The sequence below is a fragment of the Triticum dicoccoides genome, chromosome 2B (genome assembly GCF_002162155.2).
Source record: "Triticum dicoccoides isolate Atlit2015 ecotype Zavitan chromosome 2B, WEW_v2.0, whole genome shotgun sequence".
In the NCBI taxonomy this organism is placed as follows: domain Eukaryota; kingdom Viridiplantae; phylum Streptophyta; class Magnoliopsida; order Poales; family Poaceae; genus Triticum; species Triticum dicoccoides.
Genome location: NC_041383.1, coordinates 630605125 through 630614235, shown reverse-complemented (window position 1 = coordinate 630614235; position 9111 = coordinate 630605125). Strand labels below are relative to the sequence as shown.

Below are 9111 nucleotides of genomic sequence, written 5' to 3'. Positions count from 1 at the left end.
CTATTTTGTGCTGAACTTTAGCCAAAAGGCCAGTTTTGTGATTTTTCACGCGCTATCCCGAGCCAGCCGACACAGTGTGGACTGGAAGGAGTTTGTGTCGTTCTACTGGGCCGGGCTGAGACTGAGACACGATATAGTGCACCCATAACCACCAGTCTCCCCGTTTCGTCGAAACTCGAAACCCTAAGCAAGACAATTCCCTTCCTTGAAATCGAAAAGAGAAGAGAACAGCGGCGGCGGGTGGCGAGCCGTCTCCTGAGATGATTGAAGGAGAGGCAGAGATGGAAGCGGAGACGAAGGGAAAGATTGTCGGAGAGGGCATCGAGTTTGCCGCGGGAATCCAGAGCAGGGCGCAAAAAGAAAAGAAAAAAAGGCAGCGGAAAGGTGAGGATCATGAGAGATCGGGTTGCTGAGATGGAAGGGAAGGTGAAGGGAAAGAGTGCCGAATCCAGGAAGGGCATCGAGCATGCTGCGAGGAGGAAGCACGCCAAGTCGTTATCGGAGATCAAGTCGACGAAGAAGGTTGTCGCTGAGCTCAACCCCTTGCTCGATGTTCTCCGCAGGTAGTGTGGAAGGCGGGCGGGAGCTACGGATAAGATGTACGATGAGGTGACGGAATGGCTGAACACAATGGGGATCCAGACTACCGAGGTGAGGGGATGGCTGAAGAAGAGGGTGATCCAGACATGGTCGAGCCATCAACGGACACTCAGGAACTGTAGTTCGACTTCGATAGCGGACTCCGTTCGGTCTTTTTTAAGATCCAGCCACTTGGTTCCGTCTTGGAATCAAAACCAATCTCCGAGCTGCTCAAGGATTCGCAGGAAAACCTCACAGGAATAAATAAGAAATCAATTAGGATGAATTAGAGGAAAACATCGCAAGAACAAATCTGGAGACCAAACTCGAATTGGATGAAAGATAGCAAGCCAGAGAGACGAACGAGGCACCACTGAGGATCTCCATGCAGGCTGTGAAGGGAACCATGGGGAGCGACGAGTTGTCGGAGAGGATTTCCACTTCAGAAGATACAAAATTAGAGATTGACGAAGCCAAGGAGATGGGAGAGGAAGGCGAGGTGAGGGATGAGGTGGCAAAATTGGATATTGAGGAAGCTGAGGGGATGGAGGAGAAGATGCAGACTGGGCCGTTCTTTGATATGTACTGTGGCGGCTTGAAAGCGTCTTGGTCCTGGTTCTTCAGCAGTCCCTGCAAAGATACTAGTGAGTAAACATGCATCCATGCTACTCGTACTTATCTGCTCATTGTACATTAGGTTTCTTTTCTTCCTTCCTGCTGCATCTCTCAAACAAGCAGATTGCTTCATTCTATTGAGGAAGGGATTTACCTTACTTTGTAGTGACCGAATGAATTATCTAAATCTTCCTTTTTTCGATGGCTGCAGCGTCATTCAGTCCTATGCACTTCACACACATTACACCGGGAAGCCCCTCTGATGCTGCTGTCGTCGCCAGCACCCTTCAGATTTTCTCCGTCAAAGTCGCAGAAATAAAAGAAGCTCTTGAGTTTAATTGGCCACTGCATGTGTACGGCATGGTTGCGGCCCGAGATACCGTCGATCACAGTCGCAACATTCTCTTCCTCCGTGAAAGGCGTGACTGCCAAATACTGACTCAAAAGGTTTTATTTAATTTTATCCTAAAAAAATCGCCCAGTTTCTCTTTACTTCCTTTTGCTTGCATCTTTTGTTGTTTTGTTGATTGTAATTGTTGGGAAATGCAGGATCTTTGTTTGCAGTTGACTGGCCCGTCTCGTGCAGTTGTTTCTATAGATCCTGTTGGCTTTGAAATCAAGCTGAAAGTGAAGGGCGGAAGCACGTCAGAAGATAGAGTGCTGATCCATCAGACCTTCAACTACACTGGTAATGAGACCACTCTGTCGAAGGACTTCTGCAAAGTTATGTTACGGTGTGCGAAATTGGAAAATACAGTCCAAGCAACTATAGTGAGTGTCCGTGTTACTAATTGGAGGAAGAGGAAATGGCCTTTTAGACATGATGGTAGAGTTAGTTGCATTGCCAAGGGATCTTCTAAGCCCGTTAGACCCGAGCAACCTGAAGAAGAGTTTGTACTTCAAGATCAAGTGATGGCTAACATTTCAGATGGTTACCTTGATCTGTCAAGGCATGTTGTTTCGGTAGAGTTAAACGGAAGGCTGGAAGTTATCATCAGTGCCGACAAATCACGTGCCCCCAAATCATGTGGTCGTGTCTTCTTTCCAGCCCAGGAAAGCAAAGTAAGTCGGCGCACATGTAATCTTGGCTCCCATACGGTGGAGGTTACTGTTGCTTGGTTCTTGCTTATTCGAGACAAGCGGTATAACTCGAGGGAGGGATGTGTTGATGGCCAGACGTTCGAGCATACTGCAAAAATTCGGGCGAGGAAGCATGTGGTGACAACATCGGAGACTCATTCAGCCACAAAGGTCGTTCAGGCTAAGATCTACTCCTTACTCAATCTTATCTCTGAGAGCGCTATGAATCTGAAACCCGAACCAAAACTGAGGATTAGCGACTATAGCATTAGCGAGAACAAAATTCACATGGATAACATGTACACCAACATGACGAGTTTGATCCAGATGATGGGCAAAGTGCAGAACAGGGAGATTCTGGGCAAAGAGCCAGTCACGGAAAAGATGGGTGTGAAAGGGATCCAGATTAGGACCGAAGACAGCGGCGAATCAGCAACGGAGATGCAGGCGTCGAGGACCTACTATAACTATGGATTGAATGCAATCTTCAATGGGTTGGATCAGCTCTGCACCCAGTTGGATCAGATGGGCCATCTTACTTACAAGGGTACCTCGAAATCTCCATCGTTCCCCGAGCTATTCAAGGAGCCGCTGGACGAGGTGTCGCCGATGAGTTCCTCTTCCATGGAGACAAAATTGGAGACAGCGGAAGTCGAGGAGATGGGAGAGGATGCCAACATGGACAAGGGGCAGACTAATGAGGAGTTCTTTGCTAGGTACCGCAGCGGCTGGGTATCGAATTGGTCTAGATTCCACGGTTCCTTCACAGAGACGAGTGAGTAAACATCCATTCATGCTACTTACGTGCTCATTGTTTGTTGCGTTTCTTCTTACCCTACTGCATGTATCAAGCAAGCAGGCTCCTTCATTCTTTAGTAAGGGAAGCCAATTGAATTCTCTAAATAGTCTTTTTTTTATTGCTGCAGCGTCATTGAGTCCTATGCACTATACATATATTACACCAGGACAACGCCCATTGGCTGCTCTCGTCGATAGCACTTTGCAGATCTGCTCCCTCAAAGTCGCAAAAATAGAAGATGGTTCTGGCTTGAAGTGGCCACTGGAAGTGTACGGCGTGGTTGCTGCAAGAGACAGCGTGGATCACAATCGCAACATTCTCTTCTCCCGTCGAAGGAGTAACTGCCAAATACTCACTCAAGAGATCCGTATAGTATCTTTCTATTTTCTGTTTCCTTCCTGGTCTGCTGATTAGTTATGAATATATGCATTTTGAAATACGCATGTATTTAAGGACACATATCAAGCAATTGCCCACTAAAATGCTACCTTAGCAAAACTGATTAATGAATGGTGAATGCAGGATCCTTTTTTGCACCTGACTGGCCCGTCTCGTGCAATTGTGAGTCGGGAACCGCTTAATGTGGAAATTGAGCTGAAAGTGAAGGGTAGAACCAAGTCTGAAGATAAACCATTGATGAGTTTTTCTGTTATTACAAGCGGTAGTTATTCTGGGATATGTACTCTATATATCCCTCTGGAAGGAGACTTTTGCACAATGGCGTTAAGCTCAGAGGAAGTTTATGAATCAGTACAGGCAACTGTCGTGGGTATCCGTGTCTGTGTTCCTGAAGAGACACCAAGTCTTTTTAAAAATGGCGGCCGAGTTGTTTGCTCCTCTCTGCCTCGGAGAAGAGCCAAATTGCCTGATTCTGAACACAGGATTGGCCCCTCGTTTCGGCAAGTTGTGCTTTAAGATGGAGCAATGACAAGTTGTTCACAGGGTTACCTTGATCTGTCAAGGCATGTTGTCTCTGTAGAATTGTGTGGAACGCTTGAAGTTCTCATAGAGGCCAACTCGCAATCTGGGGCTATGGCTGCTCAGGTATCCATACAGGCCAGAGATTGCAATATAACTCAGAATGAGTGTCAACTTGGCGACTCTAAGCTGGAGATCACTGTTGCTTGGTCCTGTCTTGTTCGGGACAAGCTGTGGATCACGAGGGGGGCAAATGAGGAACTTTGATGATGCCCGGGCGAACATGATAGCCGTCAGGCTAACTCATTTAGTCAGTGTTTCCAGTACTGTATCGATCTAAAAATATGCAACTACTTGTGTTATCGTCGTATCATATAATGTCAGCAAATCTCTATGTCGGCTGATGTCACCAGGTATCTGATTATTTGTGTGTCCGCCTACTTCTCGTTTCTACTCCTGTGTGCCAACGCTTGTTTCTGGCAGCATTGTTCTTACTAAAACGATTCATTCAGCAAATCTGCTAGAAGAATACCAACGCTTGATTCTGCTTTAGTTCTTTCTCAGATCCCTCAAGCGGCATGCGGCTGTTGTTTGTACTGTCTTCTACTACCTCCGTGTTAGGGAACTAGATGTCTCTGTCGATTACAAGCCCGAATTACAGTAGCTAGTCGAGTCTCCATTCCCTCTGCAATACGAGTTGCCCGCAACGATGGCCACGGCATCGGCCGTGGCAGCAGGCCCTGGTGGCTTGTGTGCGGCGAGACGTCCAAGTCATGCTTCCGGAACGGCTGCATCGAATTGACAGCTTTGGTAGCAGGACAAACGAGGTCGGCGACGAGCTCATGTGTGGCTGCTGGGAGTAGCGATGCCGTCGTGACTGGATACGGGAACGAAGTGGCATCAACTTGGTTGGAGCATTTCGTCGAACAGGTGGAAGGCGCCATGCCGATGTAGACAGGGGACGCACTGCGGGGAACAGCAAGGACCTCTCATGGACCTTGTTGGTGGAGAAGGAGACGCTTGAGAGGACGGCAAGCTCGAGGGCGACATCCGGAGTGGCCGCCACGAGTGTGTACTCATCCGGTCCTGCAACAGCGACGCCGCGGGTGCTGTCGGCGAAGGAATTGGGTGACGGAACTTGGACGTGGAGCGGCGGGTTGATGCTGGCCATCACAGGAATGTTGAGGGCGCCGAACTTGTCACTGAGGTCGATGAGACTCGTGGTAGACGGTGGTGACCCTGTCGACATTGTCGGTGGTGGCGACCTGGTGCGAGCATTTCGTCGAACAGGTGACATGCGCCATTGCGCTGCAGGCAGGGAGCGCGTCGTGGACGACCTCGACAACCTCCTGGGCCTTGCCTATGGAGTAGGAGACACTAGGGACGGGCGACGACGTGTCGGTTGTGCTCTCCGGTGAGGTGGCGGGCGGTGGTGGATTTTGGACATGGGCGCCCAGTTTCTCGGCGAGGGACCCATGGCGTTGGTGTAGGCGTCAAGGCTGGCGTCAAGCCGCTGGAGATACTCTGGATGGACGGATCCATGGGAAAATCCTATACGGCGCTCGCCTGCGTCGTAATGTCGACGCTTCGCGCAGGGGTGTGGGAGCGAACGACGCAGTGGGCCGGCCCAACAGCTAGCGAAGCTTTTTTGCTTCCTCTTTTCGTTTCTTTTTCTGTTTCTTTTTTCGTTTTTCTTTTCTTCTTTTTTCGTTTTTGTGTTTGTTCTCTTTCTTTGGTTAGTAATTTATTTTTCTTTCTCTTTTCTCCTTTTTTCTTTCTACTCAAATTTTGTTTGTGTTTCCATAAAATGTTCCATTTTCGACAAAATGTTCTCAAAATTCAAAAATTGTTCTCGTTACACAAAAAAGTTCAAAACTTTCGAAATTCATACAATGTACCAGATTTCAATTTTTTGTTCATGTTTTCAAAAAATGTACGCGCTTCCAAATTTGTTCAGCATTTTTAAAATTTGTTCCATTTCAAAATTTGTTCTCAATATTCCAAAAATGTTCGTGCTTCAAGAAATTGTTCGCACTTCCAAATTTGTTCTCCGTTTCAAAATTTGTTCTCAAAATTTAAAAAAATGTTCATGCTTTAAAAAATTATTCACGCTTTCAAATTTATTCTCTGTTTCAAAATTTGTTCTCAAGATTAAAAGAATGTTCGTGCTTTAAAAAATGTTCATGTTCAAATTTTGTTCTCGATTTCAAAATTTAGTTCTCTAAATTCAATAAAATGTTCGGGATTCTAAAATTTAGTTAAAAATTAAAAAATATTTAAATTTTCAAAATTTGGTCGTCTTTGTCAAGATTGTTCGCAAGTACAATTAAAACATATTCAGAAATTTTCAAAATGTTCTGGTTTTCAATTTATTTTTCCCTTTTTTAAAATGTTTGAGATTCCAAAAATGTTCTAATTTCTTTTCACAAATTTGAAAGTGTTCGCATTTTTCAAAAGTTGTTCGCAATTTTAAATAATGTTCTTGTTTTCAATTTTGTTCCTTTTTTATCCCCAAAAAATGTTTGCATTTTCACACAATGTTTTAATTTGAAAATTTTGTTCACAAATTATAAATGGTTGCATTATTAAAAATATTTATGTTTTCCAAACAGAAAGTAAAATTTGATTTTTTTTAAATTGCGTTCTTTTTCGTGGCTTATAGTTCATGTATGTCGGGCCACCTTTTTTGACATGAAATCTCAGAAATTACAGTGGCTAGCTGCTTGTTTGCCTGGAGCAAGGTAGCATGTTCAATCCCTCACTCACACTTTAGTTCATTGTAGTTTAGCAAACTGATATTTTTAGTTTTGTCGCTACTGTTAGTTTCTTTTAGGTTTGTGTTGCCAATTTGGCATAAGAACTAGCTAGTCCTAGTGGCTAGCTTAGTGCATACATCAATAGGAAGATGCGGGTTCCCAGCGGCTGCAATCCTTTTCGTGATTTTTTTACCTCGCGGACGTGGTGCTCCCGCAACATGGGCCGGCCCAGGCGAGCTGATCCTGTGCGAAGTGCCGACTGCTTGCCGCAACGAGCGGCGTATAGGAGCACTCAGATCCATGGCTGATTCTCTCGGATGGTGGTGGTGAAAAAAAATTGTGGAAGAGTTTGAGGAAGGGTGGTGACTGGTGCCTATAGCTGGCCAAAGGGGCCGTGCTAACTGGGCCGGCCTGGTAGCACGCAGGAACGGCACGGCCCAGGCACGGCACGACCCGACTAAACGGGCCAGGCATGGCACACGACCTGGAGGCTGGGCACGCGGGCCGGCACGACACAACCCGTTTATGAAAGTGCTAGTATCGACTAGAGGAGGGGTGAATAGACGATTTTTATGAAAGTCTTCAAAACATGGAAGTTTTGAAGACAAACAACAAAAATGACCTAATTGATATGCAGCGAAAGATAAACTACAACAAGCAAACCATAGTCAAGTATGCAATGATGGGAAAGTACAAAGACTAGTAGCAGCTTAGTAGTAAGGATCAGGATGAAAGACAGTATGAAGCCAATCAATGATAGGAGTCAAGCAATGAAGTCAAACAGGTATGACAGATAGGCAATGACTTCACGAAGACAAACTCAAGTAAAGGGAGGGAGACGATAGAACCAGTCACTTGTTGAAGACACAGGATTTGTTGGACCAGTTCCAGTTGCTGTGACAACTGTACGTCTGGTTAGGGAGGCTGAGATTCAACTCAGAAGACCGTGTCTTCACCTTATTCCCCTTGAGCTAAGGACACACAGTCCTCGCCCAATCACTCTGGTAAGTCTTCAAGGTAGACTTCCGAACCTTCACAGACTTCGTTCACTGGCAATCCACAATGACTTTCGGATGCTCAGAATGCGACGCCTAACCGGCTGGAGGATTCACAGTCCTCAAGTGTAATAAGTCTTCAGGTCACACAGACAGAAAGACTTCAGTGATGCCTAACACTCTTTGGCTCTGGGTGTTTGGGCTTTGTCCTTGCAAGGATTTCTCTCTCTCAAAGGCTTCGAGGTGGGTTGCTCACAAACGACAAAAGCCGTGCACTAACTCTGAGCAGCCACCAATTTATGGTGTAGGGGGTGGGCTATTTATAGCTACAAGGCAACTCGACCTGTTATGTCCGAAATGACCCTGGGTCACTAAGGAACTAACACGTGTTCCAACGGTCAGATTTCAAACACACACGACAACTTTACTTGGGCTACAAGCAAAGCTGACTCATCCAGCTCTGGATAAGATTGACTCTTATTGTCTTCGCTCGAAGACATAGGATTTGGGTTGAGCATCACTTCAGTCATTCCGACTTTGTTCACTTGGACCCCACTTAACAGTACGGTGATTCCTATGACTCAACAAAGAAGAAAAAGGAAACAGCGAAACCACATAGTCTTCGCGCTCCATAGTCTTCACTGAATGTCTTCTCATGTCATAGTCTTCAATATGAATATCTTCACATACCATCATTGTCGTCAATGTCTTCATACATTTTTAGGGGTCATCTCCGGTAGGTAAACCGAATCAATGAGGGACACTACCTGCGTTATCCTGCAATTCTCACAAACGCATTAGTCCCTCAACCAAATTTGTCGTCAATACTCCAAAACCAACTAGGGGTGGCACTAGATGCACTTACAATCTCCCCCTTTTTGGGATTGATGACAAACTGGTTGAAGTTTTCAACGGGGATAAAGTATGTGAAATTGTAAAGGATAGGGTATTGTCTTCATAAGTGGCAAAGGCTCCCTGTCGGTGTCAAAACCGGCGGATCTCGGGTAGGGGGTCCCGAACTGTGCGTCTAGGCGGATGGTAACAGGAGACAAGGGACACGATGTTTTTACCCAGGTTCGGGCCCTCTCGATGGAGGTAAAGCCCTACTCCTGCTTGATTAATATTGATGATATGGGTAGTACAAGAGTGGATCTACCACGAGATCAAGGAGGCTAAACCCTAGAAGCTAGCCTATGGTATGATTGTTGTAATGGTTGTTTGTCCTATGGACTAAAACCCTCTGGTTTATATAGACACCGGAGAGGGCTCGGGTTACACAGAGTCGGTTACAATGGTAGGAGATCTACATATCCGTATTGCCAAGCTTGCCTTCCACGCCAAGGAAAGTATCATCCGGACACGGGACGAA

At 46.0% G+C, this 9111-nt stretch overlaps 2 pseudogenes; both read left to right on the top strand.

The window, feature by feature from the left end:
• The first annotated feature begins 226 nt into the window (after positions 1-226).
• Positions 227-3535, top strand: LOC119368150 (annotated as a pseudogene).
• A 28-nt stretch (positions 3536-3563) lies between these two features.
• On the top strand, positions 3564-4261 carry LOC119368149 (annotated as a pseudogene).
• The last annotated feature ends 4850 nt before the right edge of the window (positions 4262-9111 follow it).